Genomic DNA, 22,023 nt, shown 5'->3' with positions numbered 1-22,023 from the left:
AAGAAGATTGCCAAGACCCTGAAACTGAGCTGCAGCATGGTGGACCAGACCATACAGTGGTTTAACAGGACAGATCCCACTCAGAACAGGCCTCACCATGATCGACCAAAGAAGTTGAGTACACGTGCTCAGCGTCATATCCAGAGGTTTTCTTTGGGAAATAGACGTATGAATGTTGCCAGCATTGCTGCAGAGGTTGAAGGGGTGGGGGGGTCAGCCTGTCAGTGCTTAGACTATATGCCGCACACTGCACCAAGGTGGTCTGCATGGCTGTCGTCCCAGAAGGAAGCCTCTTCTAAAAATGATGCACAAGAAATCCTGCAAATAGATTGCTGAAGACAAGCAGACTAAGGACATGGACTACAGGAACCATGTCCTGTGGTCTGATGAGACCAAGATAAACTTATTTGGTTCAGATGGTGCCAAGTGTGTGTGGCGGCAACCAGGGGAGGAGTACAAAGACATGTGCTTTGCCTAGAGGTCAAATATAGTGGTGGGAGTGTCATGGTCTGGGGCGCAATGAGTGCTGCCCGCACTGGGGAGCTACAGTTCATTGAGGGAACCATGAATGCCACCATGTACTGTGACATACTGAAGTAGAGCATGATCCCCTCCCTTTGGAGACTGGGCCACAGGACAATCTATGATAATGACCCCAAACACACCTCCAAGACAACCACTGTCTTGCTAAAGAAGCTTAGGGTAAAGGTGATGGTCTCTAACATCCACCAGCTCCGTGATGTTGTCATGAAGGAGTGGAAGAGGACTCCAGTGGCAACCTGTGAAGCTCTGGTGAACTCCATGCCCAAGAGGGTTAAGGTAGTGCTGGAAAATAATGGTGGCCACACAAAATATTGACACTTTAGGCCCAATTTGGACATTTTCACTTAGGGGTGTAATCACTTTTGTTACCAGCGGTTTAGACATTAACGGCTGTGTGTTGCATTATTTTGAGGGGACAGCAAATTTACACTGTTATACAAGCTGTACACTCACTACTTTACATTGTAGCAAAGTGTAATTGTTCAGTGTTGTCACATGAAAAGCTATAATAAAATATTTACAAAAATGTGGAGTGGTGTACTCGCTTTTGTGACATATTGTATTAAATAAAAACAAGAATACAGTACAAAAAGTCCAAAAAAAGAACAAAAAAAAATAACTGTGTCCTCCAATATTATTCCAATGTGAATTAATCATCCAGTGATGTAGATCCATGTCAATCACAATAAATAATACCTTACAATGTAGAACCACTGCCAAAACAAAAATTTCCATAAAAAATGACAGGTCCCTTGTGCTGCTGAAATATAAACGACAGCGCTGAGGTCCCTGGGTAACATCATTGACCAAATATGGTCATGGCTATATTTGGTCACCTGGGTTCCCTGGAGCTTTTGTTTACATTCTGTGATAAAGGAGGAGGGTTCAGATAATCTCATAGGACCAAGGTAATGAGTGAGTGTATCACTCAGTACATTCAGAGTGAGGACAAAAATGGTTGGTGGGAAAAATACCCAAAAAGTTTGAATGGGCAGAAGGGGTTGGGCAAACAGCGGTCTTCTCCTTTTAGTATCAAAACGTTTATTGGTATCAAAAAATTAATATAGAGGCAGACTACATATAATATAGAATATTTAAGAACAATGTTGCAACTGGTACACAGACACACCCAGATCAATTTGCACAGTGTAAATGATATGCCTTCAAGGTCATAGCAATTCAAAGGTTTCAAAAGCATATATGAATAGGATCAAGGGGGAGAGCAAAAGACAAGTGGTGTCTGGTGATGTCAGCTGTGCATTGGCTATACAGACACACTGCCAATCTTTGTCAACTCTATGTCCCAAGATCTACCAAACAAGCAATGATAAATGCAAAGGTTATAAACAATGAAAGTCCACAGTAAAAGGGCATTTAACCAGCCCCGGAAGATTTGGCTGCTCAATGACCAGGCCATTTTTTGTGATACGGCACTGCGTCGTTTTAACTGACAATTGCGCAGTCGTGCGGTGTTGTACACAAACAGAATTGACATCCTTTTTTCCCCACAAATAGAGTTTTCTTTTGGTGGTATTCGGTCTTCTCTGCGGTTTTTATTTTTTGTGCTATAAACAAAAAAAGAGTGGAAATTTTGAAAAAAAACACAATATCTTGTACTTTTTGCTATAATAAATAGCCGCAATTTTGGTTAAATATAATTTTTTCCTCAGTTTAGGCTGATATGTATTTTTCTACATATTTTTCATAATAAAAATTGCAATAAGCGTATATTGATTGGTTTACAAAATAGGGGAAAGATTTATGGCATTTTTATTATAATTTTTTTTTACTAGTAATGGCAGTAATCAGTGATTTTTATTGGGACTGCAATACAGATCGGACACTTTGGACACATTTTTTGGACCATTGGCATTTTTTATACAGTGATCAGTGCAATAAAAATGCACTGATTATTGTGTAAATGTCAATGTAAATGTCACTGGCAGGGAAGGGGTTAAATATAGGGAGTGATCAAGGGGTTAACTGTGTTACCTAGGGAGTAATTCTTACTGTGGGGGATGAGATGGCCTGGGTGAGGAGAGCGGTCGATAATACTTAGTATACTTAGTTTTTTAGGGAAACCCCATGCTGTTTTATTCTCTTAAAGAGGCAGCACAACAAAGGGGCTCTTCGGGGGGGACAGTATAGGGAAATGAGTGTTAGGCACATGTTACCCCTCAATACTAATTCACAAAAATAATATGTAAAAAAAAAAAAAACAACAAAACTATAAGAAATAAATAATGGAAATCCAACATCAATCACATGTTCCAGTGAGGTAGATCCACGTCATTCATGATGAGTGGCCCATGATGATGTTAATCTGCCATTACAGTGACCAACACTAGTTTCTTTGCAAATGACAGATCACTGCCTGATTCTGTGTGTGTACAAACTATCAGACATCTTGAGTAGCAGTTCTGTGAGATCCGAATGTCATGTATAATAGTGATATTATTCTGCTATTATACATGACCTTTTCCACTGTCAGTGGTTATTAAAGACACAGGTGGGTGCAGGTTCATCCAGATCAATCCTTTATGCCTCTTATTTTCTAGGGAAAAGTACTTCACTGGGTCCATCACTCTAAATTCTCTGGACAACCAGGAAGCTACTTCACATATGTAATTTTGCCATGCTCCCAAAGGATGGCCTAGTATCCGATGTGGCTTCAAGAATTTTGTTCTAGCTGGCCCTGTGTATGCTCAAGCTAACATCACCAACATAGTTTCCTCTGGTCTATTTCAGACCTTCAGACATGCCACTGAGCCCCCAAGTGTGTCCAGAACCCTGTCTTTGTAGGGCCATATTTTATCCAAATGTAAATGTGTGTCATATTGTATACGTATTTATAGTGTGCAAGAGTTGTCTGTGTCCTAGCAACAAAAAGATGCTAGAAGGCTTACTTCTGAAGGTGTCCTAGCAATGGTGGCAATAGCTGCCTCTGTCCTAGTATCAGAGGACACTACCTTGAGAAGTTGCCTGCATTCTAGTAATGGAAGATGCTAGGAGAGTTCCTTGAGAGCCTACAGTGTCCTAGCAACAGTAAGACATAGGGCACCAGAAGATGCCCGTGTTCTAACAACAGAGGTCATCTTCAATACCCTTGTCAAGTCTGATGTAACCATGTTCATTTTCTGAATGCAGGTAACTTATACTAAAATTGATTGATGTTATTTGTCATTGTAGCCTCAGGCTTGGAACATTCCAATATTTTGTCACATACCTGGTGGATTAGCCCGATATGCAGAGGGAGGCCTCTCTTACGCCCCTGACTCGCAGCTCCTGGTAGAGTGAACAGGAATAGGGATGAGCCGAACACCTCCCGTTCGGTTCGCACCAGAACCTGGGAACGGACCGAAAATTTGCACGAACGTTAGAACCCCATTGACGTCTATGGGACTTGAACGTTGGAAATCAAAAGTGCTAATTTTAAAGGATAATTTGCTTGGTATTGTCCTAAAAAGGGTTTGGGGACCCGGGTCCTGTCCCAGGGGACATGTATCAATGCAAAAAAACTTTTAAAAACGGACGTTTTTTCGGGAGCAGTGATTTTTTTTTTTTTAATAATCAAAATTTTTATTTCATTTATATGTTTACACCAGTTATACAACATGCTATACCCCTTCATTCAACCCAAAAAACAAAGACATCAAATTACATAATTCCACAATGATCCCACCTATCCCACCATCCGTAATTTACATATTATAAATTAACAACCCCAAAACAAGAGAAGAAAAAAAAAAGGAGGAAGGATTTCCTCTTCCTCCTTCCTCCTTTCTCCCTCCCCCCCGTTATTCTCTCCTGCCCTTTCCCTCAATCTGTGATTCATCCCCCCCTCACTCCTCAATATTAATTTACTCCAGTTCCTTCCCCCCATGTGCATGCGTAGTTAAAAAAAAAATTATGAAGTGAGTTTCCCCCTTGTTCTAATTCCGTGTCATAAATTACTGTAAATTCATTAATTATTAAGTTGTGCATGTGTTCCTTTTTCCCCTTGAATAGTGAAAAGGGGAATACACTTTCCTCTTCCCCTCTGAATTCATAGTGCTTGTGAATTTAAGTTTTAATTAGTGTGTAAATAATAAGGGAGAGAAGAAAAAAAAAAATACATTTTAGTCCCTCCCCTTCTCTCTTTCTCTCTTTTTTTTGTGCTCATTTAAGCTTGCATCCGCAAAAATCCTTATGCCCTGTGACTAGTGCTGTAACACTCTCCTCTTCCCCTCTTCACTCGTGATGTTTGTTATTTACTCCTTTATTATTTAATGGAGGAGAAGAAAAAAAAAAAAAACCCACCGCCCAGTGCTTAGGTAAGGGAGTAGGGGAAAGAGGAAGACCACCAAAAAAGAAAAAAAAAAAAAAAAAAATCCCCTAACACCGCTCCCCCTCACAAAACATATAATCATATATTATCTTACCTCCCGCCCTCTTTACATTTAATTAGCATTAGAGTAGTCATATCAACATCTAATTCTTTCTTCCATGGTCAATCTTCTTATTGTCTTTATTCTTAATGACTATGCCATATCTTCCTCCCTTACCCATTAGTGTTTCCCTCTTCCGTTATCTCCTTAGCGCACTGTTCCCATTTCGCCCAGGTCATTTCAAATTTCCCTTTTTGGTTTTTAACCACGTGGACCCACCTCTCCGCTTCTTTTATTAAATTGACCTCATTTCTCCAGTCTATGGCTGTCGGACCCTGAATTTGTCTCCAGTACTTCGGAATTAGTTTTTTTGCTGCATTTAATAAATGTGGGGTTATACTTTCTCTGTACTTTTTGATGGGTCCGGGCTTTCCATGAAATAGGTACTGTATAGGCTCAAACTCCAGGGAGTCCACTGTTAGTTTCTCAATCCATGGGGCCACTGATTCCCAGAACAACTTAATTACTGGGCATGTCCACCAAAGATGGAGAAAGGTTCCCCTCTGTCCACAGCCCCTCCAACACCTATCACTTGATGTTGAGGAGATTTGTGCTAGTTTTGCTGGAGTCCTATACCACCTTGCTAGGAACTTATATGCCGTTTCTTGCACCTTTGAACTTATCGAGGTGGTAAATGTTAACGAAATCATTCTATTAATTTGTTTGTCTGTCCAGACTTGACCCAGTTCCCTCTCCCACTCTTTTACAAAGTATGGGGTTGTCTTTTCTTGTTCCCTTAGGATCATTCTATACATCTGAGATAGCATATGCCCAGATTCTGATATCTGTGCACATTGCCTCTCGAATGCAGTGAGTGAGTTCATGGGTCTCATTAACGGCTTTATTTTCTTAAAGAAACTCATCATTTGACAATAAAATATTTCCATTCTACCATTCGTGTCGTCCCGAATCTCGAGACCATCTCTGTCAGTGGTAATAGGACTCCGCTTGGGGCAAACTTGCCACACCCAGTGTCCCCGTCTTGACCCCAGGACCCCAGACTTCCCATCTCCTCCCCCGGGGGAACCAAGGGAATCCCTCCAGAGGGGCCAGAGGGGAAGTCTGGGGAGCGTATCTACCCTTTATATTCATCCTATCCCACACTTCCAATGAATTCAGGGTCAGCGGTGATGTCCATTGTGACAACCCTCTCAATGACCTTTGTATCCAAGGTGCTCCTGCCAGGTTTCTCCCCGCCATTGACATTTCTGCTTGTACCCATGGTTTTCCCTTTAAGTCATGGCACCAGTCCAGTATCCTAACTAGAGTCATGGCCTTATAATAAGATGCTATATCCGGTAGTCCCAGGCCTCCCTCAGCCCTGTTCCTTCTTAGGATAGCGTAAGCCAATCTAGGCCTTCTATCACTCCACACAAAGGCCACGAACAGCCTACGTACCTGCCTGAAGTAAGTCGCCGGCAACCTGATTGGCACTGTGCCCAGCACATAAATTATTCTAGGTAGTATACTAATTTTTATGGCACTGATTCTCCCGAACCAGGTCAAGTATTTACCCTTCCATTTCTTTAGCTCTTCTGTTATTTCTTTCAATAATGAGCCATAGTTACATTCATACAATAATTCATAGTCTGCGCTAATCTGTACCCCCAGGTATGTCAGCGACCCCTCATTCCATACAAATGGATACATCCCTTTCAATGACCTTTCCATCGCTACTGGGACGTGGCTGGGAAGGATGACTGACTTCTCAAAATTAATCTTGAAATCAGACACCCTGCCAAATTTATGTACCTCCACCATCAATGCGGCTATAGATGTCTGGGGGGTGGAAAGAAAAAAGAGAAGGTCATCTGCATACGCTGCTACTTTATGTTCCGTTTGGCCTATGTACGTCCCTGCTATCTCATTATTTCTGATTTTGCGTAAAAATGGTTCCATTACTATCGCAAATATCAGGGGGGACACCCTTGCCTGGTGCCGTTTTGTATGCTAAAACATTCAGATACTGTCCCGTTGACCTTGATTCTTTCTCTTGGTTTCGCATATAGGGACATGATCCACCCCAACATTTTTTCCCCCAGTCCTATCCTCCCCAGTACTTCTCTCATAAAGCCCCAATTCACTCTGTCGAAAGAATATTGAAAACACTGCGCTCTGGTGCAAAATCTAAAATATAAATGGACCAGCAGCTGCATACATTGTGACAAACAATTAGTGATAAATGAAAAGAAAATGCAACGCTACAAAAATGTGAAAGGTTAGGTATAACTAAACCTATTAAAGGGGAATAATGTGTTTAGCAGTGAAACATGTGTTCAGAAAACCATATACAAAATAAAAATATACGACCACTATATGAAAGTCCACATACAGCAGAGGAATTATTCAAAACTCAAATATTAAGGGAAACCTGCATGGGCAGGTGTAAATAATGTGAGTCTTTAAGTGAGAAAAAACAAAGTCAATGTTAAACAATGTGGATCCGTGACTGTAAACCGACATCAAGGTACAGGACATCCATAACTGCAAACCAACATCACGGTGTGGGACGTCAAGGTGAACACTTCAAAAATTAAGAAAGGGTTGGTACTCTTACCAGATGGCATGGACTCCCCTGTCGTATGACATGGAGTCGATAAGGCATGGAGCCCCACCTGGGCTGAGAACGATATCTAGAGTGATGGAACCTCTGTCTCACTCCTCGACCTCCCTGATGAAATGAAGGGGTATCTGGAGGGGCGGCCCGATGGATATCAACCGATGGACATTCAAATGTCGTCCGAGAAGAAACAGAGGGCAAACTCGGTCCAGACCTCCTGATGGAAATGGCTCCTGGAAGGCAGTTTCAAAAACGCCAAGACAATAGCTTTAAGGACTGTACAGATAAAAGAAGAATTGTCAAATACACAGTGAGAGAAGCCAAGGAACAGTTCTGTTGGAGACAGACAACAGAACTGTGCCTTGGCTTCTCTCACTGTGTATTTGACAATTCTTCTTTTATCTGTACAGTCCTTAAAGCTATTGTCTTGGCGTTTTTGAAACTGCCTTCCAGGAGCCATTTCCATCAGGAGGTCTGGACCGAGTTTGCCCTCTGTTTCTTCTTGGACGACATTTGGATGTCCATCGGTTGATATCCATCGGGCCGCCCCTCCGGATACCCCTTCATTTCATCAGGGTGGTCGAGGAGTGAGACAGAGGTTCCATCGCTCTGGATATCGTTCTCAGCCCAGGTGGGGCTCCATGCCTTATCGACTCCATGTCATATGACAGGGGAGTCCACGCCATCTGGTAAAAGTACCCACCCTTTCTTACTTTTTGAAGTGTTCACCTTGACGTCCCACACCGTGATGTTGGTTTGCAGTTACGGATGTCCTGTACCTTGATGTCGGTTTACAGTCACGGATCCGCATTGTTTAACATTGACTTTGTTTTTTCTCACTTAAAGACTCACATTATTTACACCTGCCCATGCAGGTTTCCCTTAATATTTGAGTTTTGAATAATTCACTCTGTCGAAAGCCTTTTCAGCATCCATCGACAGAGTGATCCTTGGGGCTCTATCCAGACCAGACCGCATCCAATACAGAATATGGAGTGCACGAGTGGTGTTGTCCCTTGTCTCACGTCCTTTATGAACCCCGTTTGGTCTGGATGTACCAAATCTCCTATATGTTTCTGAAGTCTCAAGGCCAGAATTTTTGCCAATAATTTGGTGTCTGAGTTTAGCAGAGAGATAGGCCTGTAGTTAGCACATACCTGGGGGTCCTTTCCCTCTTTTGGCAACACCGTTATGTATGCCAATAATGCTTCTGGGGGAAGTGGACTAGAGGCACTAATTGAATTAAAATAGCTACAAAGTGGTTTTACAAAAACTGGAAGAAACTTTTTATAGTATGAGTTTTTTCAGCCCATCCGACCCTGGGCTTTTCCCCAGGGGCAGGGTTGCTATCACCCTGCTCAACTCTTCAACCGTGATTGGACGTTCAATAACCTGAGAAATTACTCTAGGTAGTGTGGGCATGGCAGCATCCTCAATATATTCACCTATCTCCTTCCTCATTTGTCCCTCGCTTTCCCCTGTTCCCAATGGTTCTGTTTTGGAGGTGTTATACAGAGCCTCATAGAATTTACCAAATTCTTTCGCTATAACTTTTGTATCCATTATTTTCCTGCCTTGGACTAATAGGCTATGCACATGTCTAGAGTCTTGTTGTTTTTTTAAGGTGTTTTGCCAATATCCGTCGGCACTTATTTCCTTGTTCATATGCTCTATTTGCGAAAAACCTAATTTTGTTTTTTACTCTATGCTCTAGGCATTGCGAGAGCTCTGCTCGTAAGCTGTCCAGACATCTGCCATCCGCTGGGTTGAGATCAGAGGCGGCTTTCTAATTAGGCAAATTAGGCGATCGCCTAAGGCCTCGCACACTCAAAAGGGCCTCGGGACCGCCTAATTTAAGATCCGCCTCTGCTAACAACAATGCCGCTGCTACGCTCCGGCCAGCAGAGGGTTAATGCTGCCTGTGAGCTCCATGGCCAGGCAGTGGAGAGAGGACAGGGCCGTGGCTGTGTCTTGGGGAGGAGGCGGGGCCGGCCAGCACTGTGCTGTCCGGGGGAGGAGACTCATTGCAGCAGCCAGAGCTGAAATTAAACTTATTCCCGCTGCTCCGGAGACGCAGATCACCCCTCCGTCACCCCCAACTGGAGTGCTTCACTAAGCGATCCCCGCACACCTGGAGGATGCGTCTGATTGGTAAGCATAGCTGCAGAGGGGAAGAGGAGGTTCCCACCGGGGAGGAAGCCTAACCAGCGTGGTATATGGAGCTGATGGAAGGGGGAGGGAGGAGAGAAATGGTGTCTGGGCCGCCCCTCTCTGGGGCTGTCAATCAGGGCTGGGGGATCCGGGCTCCAGCTGCAGGGAGAGGCACTGCCACAACCCCTTCTGCAATCAGCTACCACCAGCATGAGAGAGAGCCAGCCCCCATCCCTGCTCCTCCAGCATCCCTCTGCCGCTGGCCTTTAAATCCCTCAGCCGCTGCCCCATCCCCTCCACTACCTTCCTCCTGGTTATCAGTGCCACAGTCAGTTCAGCTCAGTCCTGTGCCAGTGTCCCAGTGTGCCAACCTGTGCTTGACAGCACCTGACCCCTCCCTCCACCCGACCCTTACCCCCACCTATGCAGGGCTCCACTCCAGTGGTCCAGAGGTGCCAGTCCAGTGCTGATTCTCAGCCATGGTGCTGGCACTGCTTGCTGATTGGCTTCTCCACTGCTATCTTCCTCACTGACACCAGCACCAAGATAAAACACTGACACGAGCAACAAGATAGAGCACTGACACCAGCACCGAGATAGAACACTGACGCAAGCAACAAGATAGAGCACTGACACCAGCACTGAGATAGAACACTGACACGAGCAACAAGATAGAGCACTGACACCAGCACTGAGATAGAGCACTGACACCAGCACCGAGATAGAGCACTGACACCAGCACCGAGATAGAGCACTGACACCAGCACCGAGATAGAACACTGACACCAGCACCGAGATAGAGCACTGACACCAGTACCAAGATAGAGAGCACTGACACCAGCACCGAGATAGAGAGCACTGACACCAGCACCGAGATAGAGCACTGACACCAGCACCGAGATAGAACACTGACACCAGCAACAAGATAGAGCACTGACACCAGCACTGAGATAGAACACTGACAAGAGCAACAAGATAGAGCACTGACACCAGCACTGAGATAGAGCACTGACACCAGCACCGAGATAGAGCACTGACACCAGCACCGAGATAGAGCACTGACACCAGCACCTAGATAGAGCAATGACATCAGCACCGAGATAGAACACTGACACCAGCACCAAGATAGAACACTGACACCAGTACTGAGATAGAGCACTGACACCAGCACTGATATTGAACACTGACACCAGCACCGAGATAGAGCACTGACACCAGCACCGAGATAGAGCACTGACACCAGCACCGAAATAGAGCACTGACACCAGCACTGAGATAGAGCACTGACACCAGCACCGAGATAGAACACAGACACCAGCACCGAGATAGAGCACTGACACCAGCACCGAGATAGAGCACTGACACCAGCACGAGATACAGCACTGACACCAGCACGAGATACAGCACTGACACCAGCACCGAGATAGAGCACTGACACCAGCACCGAGATAGAGCACTGACACCAGCACTGAGATAGAGCACTGACACCAGCACCGAGATAGAACACTGACACCAGCACCGAGATAGAGCACTGACACCAGCACCGAGATAGAGAGCACTGACACCAGCACCGAGATAGAGAGCACTGACACCAGCACCGAGATAGAGCACTGACACCAGCACCGAGATAGAACACTGACACCAGCAACAAGATAGAGCACTGACACCAGCACTGAGATAGAACACTGACACGAGCAACAAGATAGAGCACTGACACCAGCACTAAGATAGAGCACTGACACCAGCACCGCGATAGAGCACTGGCACCAGCACCGAGATAGAACACTGACACCAGCACCGAGATAGAGCACTGACACCAGTACCGAGATAGAGCACTGACACCAGTACCGAGATAGAGCACTGACACCAGCACTGATATAGAACACTGACACCAGCACCGAGATAGAGCACTGACACCAGCACCAAAATAGAGCACTGACACCAGCACCGAGATAGAACACTGACATCAACACGGAGATAGAACACAGACACCAGCACCGAGATAGAACACTGACACCAGCACTGAGAGAGAGCACTGACACCAGCACCGAGAGAGAGCACTGACACCAGCACCGAGAGAGAGCACTGACACCAGCACCAAGATAGAGCACTGACACCAGCACGAGATAGAGCACTGACACCAGCACTGAGATAGAGCACTGACACCAGCACCGAGATAGAACACTGACATCAGCACCGAGATAGAACACTGACATCAGCACCGAGATAGAACACTGACACCAGCACCAAGATAGAACACTGACACCAGCCCCGAGATAGAGCACTGACACCAACACCGAGATAGAGCACTGACACCAGCACTGATATAGAACACTGACACCAGCACCGAGATAGAACACTGACATCAGCACCGAGATAGAACACTGACATCAGCACCGAGATAGAACACTGACACCAGCACCGAGATAGAACACTGACATCAGTACCGAGATAGAGCACTGACACCAGCACTGATATAGAACACTGACACCAGCACCGAGATAGAGCACTGACACCAGCACCGAGATATAACACTGACACCAGCACCGAGATTGAGCACTGACACCAGCACCGAAATAGAGCACTGACACCAGCACCGAGATAGAGCACTGACTCCAGCACCAAGATAGAACTCAGACACCAGCACCGAGATAGAGCACTGACATCAGTACTGAGATAGAGCACTGACACCAGCACTGATATAGAACACTGACTCCAGCACCAAGATAGAGCACTGACACCAGCACCGAGATAGAACACTGACACCAGCACCGAGATAGAGCACTGACTCCAGCACCGAGATAGAACACAGACACCAGCACCGAGATAGAGCACTGACACCAGCACCGAGATAGAACACTGACATCAGCACCGAGATAGAACACTGACACCAGCACCGAGATAGAACACTGACACCAGCCCCGAGATAGAGCACTGACACCAACACCGAGATAGAGCACTGACACCAGCACTGATATAGAAAACTGACACCAGCACCGAGATAGAGTACTGACACCAGCACCGAAATAGAGCACTGACACCAGCACTGAGATAGAGAGCACTGATACCAGCACCGAAATAGAGAGCACTGACACCAGCACCGAGATAAAGAGCACTGACACCAGCGCCGAGATAGAGCACTGACACCAGCACCGAGGTAGAGAGCACTGATACCAGCATCGACATAGAGTACTGAAACCAGCACTGAGATAGAGAGCACTGTCACCAGCACTTTAAAACTCTTAATATATGCAATCTATACAATTAATTTTTTTATCACTTGAATTATTTTTCCCATTATGGGAGTAAGTGGGGCCTCATGTCTAGGTTTTGCTTAAGGCCTCACAAAGCATAGAGCCGCCTCTGGTCGAGATTTTTTTTATGTTTCATCTCTAAAACACTAATCTTCTCTAGTAATTCATCTATTTCTCTTTTACCTTCCTTCTTTATATGTGATCCATAAGCGATTAGGTCCCCTCTAATGACTGCCTTGTGGGCTTCCCACACCGCTTGATCTGACACTTCTTCTGTTTTATTTATTTCAAAATATTCTTTTATCTTAATACTTAGTTTCTCCACTATGTCCTCCTTATTCAACAATGACTTGTTCAGACGCCATGTTCGTTCCGCACGATCCATTTGAGTTGGTTGGAGGGTCAGAGTTATTGGGGCGTGGTCGGACATAGTTATAGGTTCGATTGTACTTGTGCTGACATTCCCCAGGTAGAATTGATCCATCGAAAAAAGGTCTAACCGTGAATACATATCATGTGTTGTAGAATAGTAACTAAAATCCCTAGTCCCTGTGTGTAGTGCTCGCCAACTGTCCACAAGATGCTGTGAGCGTAAAATTTGTTTAACCCGCTTTATGGCTCTAAAGGATAAGGCGGTTTTGCCCGTAAAGGTATCTATACTCGGGTCCAGCACTATATTAAAGTCTCCTCTACCACTAAACATCCTTCCTTAAATTCTTCCAATTTTCTAAACATTTTAACCAAGAAATTGACAGACCCTTCATAGGGCGCATATATTGAAGCAAAGGTATATCGTTTCCCATGCAGTACACCCTTCACAAACAAAAACCGGCCTTCTGGGTCACTTTGCAGGGCCTCCATTATCCAAGGGCATGACTTCTTGAACGCAATTGTGACCCCTCTTACCCTTGCAATTGGCTACACTGCGTGATACCATTGGTTCAATATATTCTGGGGTAGGCCAGGGATTGAGCTGCCCCTGAAATGGGTCTCCTGTAAGAAAACAACATCAGCCCCTAAATGTTGCAACTCCACCCAAAGACGCCCTCTCTTGTTTGGTGAGCTCAAACCCCTCACATTGTATAACAATATTTTCAATATGGCTGTCATTTTATTTTATCCTTAGGAACCCCCAAACCCCTTGTTCCTGATCTCTGTCTTCTCCTCTGCTAATCCCACCCCCCCCCTATTAACACCACAATTCCCAACATTTAACACCCCATTGAACACAAGCCCATACATGACAAAACAAAAGAAAAAAAGCTGTTCCACATATGTGTCATAAACATAAACCTTGCATACGCCTCTTCCATACCAAAAACCTCTTTTTAGGGGTATATCTAAAAATCGGATAGGGAGCCTGCACACACAGACACCTCCTGCGCGCAGGCTACCTCCCTTCCCTGCCTCTCGCAGGATAAATCTCCCCTTCGATTGGGGCTGACCTATTGACCTACAAAAGGTCCCCATTTCCCATCACATCCCCTCATATGTTCCCCCTCCTCCCAGGCATTAACCTATAGGTCCCTTCCCAGGTGGAAAAAAATAAGTCCCTCATGAACTGTTTAAGTCCTTCTTTGGGCTACACCCCTGTTAACCCTTGCCGGTACTTCTTGCCACTTGTCAGCTCGTTGCAGGGGGGGCCCTAAAAAATTTATTCTCCAATCCGTGAAGTCCACCATAGGAAGGTCCAATTTCTCCACAAATGATTTTAAGTCATCCTTTGTTCGTAGTGTTGCTGTTCTTCCATTCCTGGAAGCTGTTAAACTGAATGGGAACCCCCACCGGTATTTGATCTCAGCCTCCCATAGGGCTTCTAACAGTGGGCAGACCGACCCTCGCTTAAAAAGAGTCCTTTTTGATATATCTGTATACAGCGCTATATTTGAGCCTTCAAATGTAATCATGGGATTATTACGTGCCGTTTTCATTATACTTTCTTTCACTGCATATTTGTGAACTTACATCTCTGGGTACGTCAGCTTTTGTACTATGGGGGGGACCCGGTGTATTTCAATGACGTTTGGGGTTTGATCCCCCATAATCTGTCCAAAGATTTTTTGTGCTGTTGGGGCTAATTCTGTCGTTGTAATTGACTCCTTCAGTCCTTTTATATGAATATTTTGTTGTCTGTCCCTGTTCTCGTACTCGTCCAGCTGGTCCCTGTAGGAGTTTAGTATCTCCTCGTACTTTTTCATGGACTCTTGAACATCCGCCACTACCTGTATAGTGGTTTCTTGTTCTTTTTCCATTCCCTCTACTCTGTATCCCAGGTCCCTGATGTCATCTTTTAAACTTTCCACTGCCTGCATGCAAGATTGTTCAACTGCATTGATTAGTTGCTGAATGTCATTTTTAGTGGGGAGGGCCTTCAACAATTCCCAGATGTCCCTCTCTGAGTCCGCACTCTGTTCATTCCGCCCCTGTAAACTCCCCTCACCATCCTGGGCGCTCTCCTGGTCACACACCACGGCCTGTCTATGTGAAGACCCACATACTCCCGTGCTTCCTCCTATTACTTTTGGGTGGTCCTGTCTGGTACTTTTATCCATGCTGGGGATTGGGTCCTCCCCTCCTCTTCCCAGCATAGTCTCTGTGATCTGTGTCTCCTCTAATGACCACCTATTAGTCTCCCGATGTGTCATTGTACCCAGGTTCCCTACTGGTAGGCTTTGTATGTCATTGTCCATTGATGGGTTTCCATTACCAGGGTTAGATTGTCCCTTATCCTTAGCCCCTACTACTGCCCCTTTCCTCCTGGGGCTCCCACCACCACCGGGGGGACTTTGCTCTAGGGTCTTCCTCCCCCTCCCTGCTGTAGGAGATCTCTTACCATGTGCTGCGACACTGTCTCCTGTCATCTGGGTATTCGCTTGCTTTATCCAGGGCTCCTGCTCTGCTTTATCTACACCGCCAGTGGCATTCACTCCACTCCGCTTCCTTGCGTCCAGCCTTCCTGCTTGCTCAGGGGCACAGGGGGACAGGTAAGCTTTAATGCCATCCATTGATCTCCTTCCTCTTCCCGCTGTTAGTTGCAGCGCGGCTTGTCTGCGGGTTGTCATCATCTGATGTGCGGTGGACTGCGGAGTCTATTCGAATAGAGAGGGGGGGAAGTAGCCGGGGGGAACAGCCGATCGCCTCTCACCTCTCTCCTCCAATTCAGCTGACCGCCTGTCCGCTTGTCAGGAATTTGTCAGCGCGTGTTTGCTTAGTGCAGGGGGAGGCTGGAACAAAGCAAACAAACAAAGCAATCTCTCACACGCACCGCTTCTCAGCTGACGGCCGGATGATAGCCTGTATGATTAGCCCAGGAGCGTGGAGGGGGGAGGAGCACTCACTCACACACACTCATCCATCCCTCGTATAAAAAGCAATTTGATGCTAGTAAATGAGGTCTCGTACGTAGCACAATGGCATCTTGTCAGGGTGGCCAAGTGGTCTAAGGCACCGGACTCAAGAGATGTTTCTTCACATTGTGTGGTCTTCTGGTCTCCAAATGGAGGCGTGGGTTCAAATCCCACTTCTGACAAAAAAAAGTTTACATATTTAGCTTGAACCAGAATGACCACTTCCACTGTGTTTTCATGCTACCATGTCACTGACAAAAAAACAAATAATCCCAAAACTTTGCAGATGCTTCATAAAGATCAAACTGTTCTGAAAACTCTCCTAGGCTATGCGGGAGCAGTGATTTTAATGATGCTTAAAGTAAAAAAAAGTGAAATATTCCTTTAAATATCGTACCTGGGGGTGTCTATAGTATGCCTGTAAAGGGGCATGTGTTTCCCGTGCTTAGAACAGTCCCTGAACAAAATGTCATTTTTAAAGGAAAAAAGGTCATTTAAAACTGCTTGCGGCTTTAATGTAATGTCGGGTCCTGGCAATATAGATGAAAATCAGTGAGACAAACGGCATGGGTACCTCCCAGTCCATTACCAGGCCCTTTGGGTCTTGTATGGATATTAAGGGGAACCCCGCACCCAAATTAAAAAAGGAAACAGCAGTATACAGGCTCTGTACTCTGAATAGCAGTATACAGGCGGTGCAAACAAGACAGGGACTGTAGGTTTGTTGTTAAGTAGAATCTGTTTGTAATTTTGAACTGGTACATTTTTAAGGTGTTTAGCTCCAGCCAAAAAATATATTTTAAGCTTTTTGGAAAACATAGGGAAGGGTTATCACCCCTGTGACATTTGTTTTGCTGTCTGTGCTCCTCTTCAGAAGATTTCACTTCACTTTTTGTCCCAATGACAAATGTTTTTTGCAAATTTGGGTTTTTTTGTGAAACAAGGATTGGTGATAAAGCATCAGTGGAAAGGAGAAATGTTTTTCCCATATTAACTCTTACAGGAGAGAATTTCCCTTCCATGGGGTAGATTTCATCTCACTTCCTGTTGCCTCCTTCCGTTTACAAGTAGGAGTTGTTTGTAAGTTGGATGTTTGAAAGTAGGGGCCTGCCCTATATACTCAGCAGAAATTGGGGCCTTAGATGTTGTTGTGGCCACAACACTGTAAGCCCTCACAGGGCCCTGCTGTGAAATATTAGATCAAGAATTGTAATTACATGCCCCTGTTGAACAGGGGCAGAAAAATTGGGCCTTTGGTGGTGGTGGTGGTGCTGGTGCCACAACACTGTAAGTCCTCACTTGCTCTTGGTGGGTGCAGAAACGGGCCCTGCTGTGAAATATTAGATCAAGAATTGTAATTACATGTTAAACAGGGGCAGAAAAATTGGGCCTTAGGCACTGGTGCTGGTGCCACAACACTGCAACCCCTCACAGATACTCTAGTGGGAACACAGGAACGAGCCCTGCTGCAAACTATTGCCTCAAAAATTGTAATTACATACCCCTGTTTAACAGGGGCTGAAAAATTGGGCCTTAGGCACTGGTGCTGGTGCCACAACACTGCAACCCCTCACAGATACTCTAGTTGGAATGCAGGAACGAGCCCTGCTGCAAATTATTGCATCAAAAATTGTAATTACACGCCCCTGTTAAACAGGGGCTGAAAAATTGGGCCTTAGGCACTGGTGGAGGTGCCCAGAACCAAAAATGTTCTTACAAGCTATCAGCGTGATCATTGAGGAGGAAGAGGATAATTACTCAGGATAGTCACTCAACATCAGCATAGGCAGTCTTTGAAGGGATCTGAGATTTCAAAAAAAATTATTCAGTTACATCAGCATCAGGTGCTTGGTAGCTGGTGGTGATCCAAGATTGATTCATTTTTATGAAGGTCAGTCGATTGACCGAGTCCGTTGACAGACGCACCCTGTGATCGGTTACAAAGCCTCCAGCAGCACTGAATGTGCGTTCCGAAAGAACGCTGGATGCAGGACAGGCCAGTAGCTCAATTGCATACTGTGCAAGCTCTGGCCAGTGATCCATCCTCAAGACCCAGTAACCCAGAGGATTTTCGGTGGGAAAGGTGTCCAAGTCAGATCTTGCCCCAGGTATTCCTGCATCATGTAAAACAGACGCTGGCGATGGTTGCTGGAACCGATCATACCTTGGGGCTGCGGACTAAAAAATTGTCTGAATGCATCGGTCAGACGGCAACCTTCTCCACCGCTCCTTCTTTGACTGACTGAAGCCTCAGCAACACGTTGTCCAGAAACAGGAGTTTGTAACCTCCCAGTCTCTCAGTCTCTGGGAACGTGTTGCACAGACCTTTCTGCAAGGCCTCCCGAAGATGTTTCATCCTCTGCTCCCTCTGCGATGGCAAGATAAGGTCCGAACCTTACCCTTGTAACGTGGATCAAGGAGGGTTGCCAGCCAGTATTGGTCCTTCTCCTTGATACCACGAATACGAGGATCCTTCCGCAGGCTTTGCAGGATCAGGGAGGCCGTGCAGCGTAGGTTTGCTGAGGAATTCGGTCCGGAGTCCTCTGGGTCACTAAGGATGACATGGTCCGCAGCCACCTCCTCCCAACCATGTACAAGTCCATGTGTTTCTTGGGACTGATCCCTTAAAGACTGCTGCTGATGCTGAGTGCCAGGCTCCACCTCCATACTGACACAATCCTCCTCCTCCTCCTCCTCGTCCTCTTCCTGTGTGATCGGCGGGCACGCAGGAACACTGTCTGGATAAAGGGGGCCTTGAGAGCTAAGGAAGTCCTCCTCTTCCTGCCTCTGTTCTGCCTCAAGTGCCCTGTCCATTATTCCACACAGCGTGTGCTCCAACAGGTGGACAAGGGGGACAGTGTCACTGATGCATGCACTGTCACTGCTCACCATCCTCGTGGCCTCCTCAAATGGTGACAGGACAGTGCATGCATCCCTGATCATGGCCCACTGGCGTGGGGAAAAAAAAAACAAGCTCCCCTGACCCTGTCCTGGTGCCATAGTAGCACAGGTACTCATTGATGGCCCTCTGCTGCATGTGCAGCTGCTGCAGCATGGCCAATGTTTAGTTCCACCTGGTGGGCATGTCACAGATTAGGCGGTTCTTGGGCAGGTTAAACTCCTTTTGGAGGTCTGCCAGCCGAACACTGGCATTATATGACCAGCAGAAATGCACACAGACTTTCCTGGCCTGCCTCAGGACATCCTGTAAGCCCGGGTACCTGCCCAAGAACCGCTGCACCACCAAGTTAAGGACGTGAGCCAAACAGGGCACATGGGTCATTTGTCCCTGTCGGAGGGCAGAGAGGAGGGTGGTGCCATTGTCGCAAACCACCATTCTTGCCTTAAGTTGGTGTGGCGTCAACCACCTCTGTACCTGCCCCTGCAGAGCAGACAGAATCTCTGCCCCAGTGTGGCTCCTGTCCCCCAAGCACACCAGCTCAAGCACCACATGGCATCTTTTGGCCTGCATACTTGCGTAGCCCCTTGAACAGCTACGGAGCACCGCTGGTTTCCGAGGACAAAGCACAGGAAGAGGCCATGGAGGAAGAAGAAGAGGAGGGGGTGGAGGAGAGAGGTGTGTCACAATCATTAGTAGTGGCATTTTGGAATAGGCTATATGGGTAGAGATCAGAGTTTACAAACGTTTTTTATGTATGTACCATCATCCCTAAAGTAGTAAACCAAAAAGTATGTAGAAAATGGGATTTTAAAGGTACCCCTGGTTTAGGAAAAGACATTATCTACTAAAAATATATCAAATATTTATTAAAGCAGTTTTACAAAAAAAATTTGTACGATAAAATGTGAGAACAGTTTTACATTCACAGTCAAAGGTATACATCCTCAACCTAATATTGACAATGAAAAAACTGTGGTCACCAAGAGTTCAAGGCATATCCACGTCCACATAATTTCAACATGTTTCGCCCAGAAGGCTTCATCAGGAAAATGGACGAGGCTTTTCAATTATTCAACAACAATATTCACGATAAAAACAACCTTGGATGTTCAAAAGAGAAAGAGAAAAAAAAGGTAAATACAAAGATTGGGTGTGAGCCTGTGTGATGGGGGGTGTTTGGGTGTTTTTTTTTTTTTTTTTTTGTGGGGGGGTGGGATGGGGGGTGGGATGGATTTTGTTCCTGTTTTTGTTTTTGTTTCTGGAGGGTGGTTTTGGTGGAGTTATGGTTGCACAAGCTAAGGAGCTTTCAAACTTCATAAATGTGAATGTTTTATGTATATTTTTTCTGTGTATTTACCTTTTTTTTCTCTTTCTCTTTTAAACATCCAAGGTTGTTTTTATCGTGAATATTGTTGTTGAATAATTGAAAAGCCTCATCCATTTTCCTGATGAAGCCTTCTGGGCGAAACATGTTGAAATTATGTGGACGTGGATATGCCTTGAACTCTTGGTGACCACCATCATTGTCAATATTAGGTTGAGGATGTATACCTTTGACTGTGAATGTAAAACTGTTCTCACATTTTATCGTACAATTTTTTTTTTGTAAAACTGCTTTAATAACTATTTGATATATTTTTAGTAGATAATGTCTTTTCCTATATCAGGGGTACCTTTAAAATCCCATTTTCTACATATTTTTGAGTGGCATTTTGGAGGCGTGATGGCGGAACAACCTCCAACACTACTGCACCTTGTCCTGCATCCTTTCCAGCTGCCAGCAGAGTCACCCAATGCGCGGTGAAACTTAGGTAACGTCCCTGTTCATGCCTGCTGGACCATGAGTCAGCGGTAATATGCATCTTACCGCTGACCGCCCTGTCCAGCGAGGCCAAGACATTGCCTTTCACATGCTGGTAGAGACCCGGAATCGCCTTCCATGAGAAAAAGTGGGATTTGGGTACCTGCCACTGAGGAACTGCACATTCCACAAACTCACAGAAGGGGGCAGAGTCTACCAACTGAAAAGGCAGCAGTTGAAGTGCTAGCAATTTTTCTAAGCTAGCATTCAACTGCTGGGCATGTGGATGGCTGGGAGCAAACTTCTTTCGGCGGTGCAGCAGCTGGGGCAGGGAAATTTGCCTGGTACAATCTGACGTTGGTGTACCGAAAGCAAATTGCCCACAAGTACTTGGCTGTGACACACCTAATTCTACACCTTCATTCCTCTCAGTGCAGGTCTCAGAGAGGACTGAAGGTATAGTGGGGTTGGAGATCTCAGCTGATGAGGAGCAAGGAGAGGTCCTCTTTGTTCTTTGGTGTGGGTCTTTTAGATACGCTTGCCAATGAACTGCATGGCAGGTCAACATATGTCTGGTCAAGCATGTGGTGCCCAAGTGGGAGATGTTTTGGCCACGCGAGATACGCTTGAGACATATGTTGCAAATAGCAGCGGTGTGATCTGATGCACTCGTCTCAAAAAAGGCCCACAACAGAGAACTTTTGGAATAACGCTCAGAGACAGCAGCGCCCTGCACATGCGGAGCTTTGGGGTGTGATGCGGTCAGTGTGCTGCCCTTAGGCTGGCCCCTAGAGGGCATCCTGCCTCGTTGGTGATGTGCCTCCTCCTTCTCCTCTCTCCTATCAGGCACCCACGTTGAGTCAGTGACCTCATCATCCCCTCCCTCCTCATCACTGGAGCAAACCTGGCAGTATGCTGCAGCAGGGGGAGCATGACTGCCAGATTGCTGTCCTTCTAGGGCACCCCCTCTGTCCGTGCTCATGTTACTGCTTTCATCTAGCTCAGTATCATCATCAGAGCCTTCTAAACGCTGGGCAT

The 22,023-nt window shown here is 45.8% G+C and overlaps 1 non-coding gene across 1 annotated transcript; it reads left to right on the top strand.

The window, feature by feature from the left end:
* The first annotated feature begins 16,355 nt into the window (after nucleotides 1–16,355).
* On the top strand, nucleotides 16,356–16,464 carry TRNAL-CAA (transfer RNA leucine (anticodon CAA)). Its single transcript has 2 exons — nucleotides 16,356–16,393; nucleotides 16,419–16,464. It is a non-coding gene; the product is annotated as a tRNA-Leu (tRNA).
* The last annotated feature ends 5,559 nt before the right edge of the window (nucleotides 16,465–22,023 follow it).

This window comes from Aquarana catesbeiana, linkage group LG04, assembly GCF_042186555.1.
Source record: "Aquarana catesbeiana isolate 2022-GZ linkage group LG04, ASM4218655v1, whole genome shotgun sequence".
Lineage (NCBI taxonomy): Eukaryota > Metazoa > Chordata > Amphibia > Anura > Ranidae > Aquarana > Aquarana catesbeiana.
This window is presented reverse-complemented; position numbering and strand designations above follow the sequence as displayed.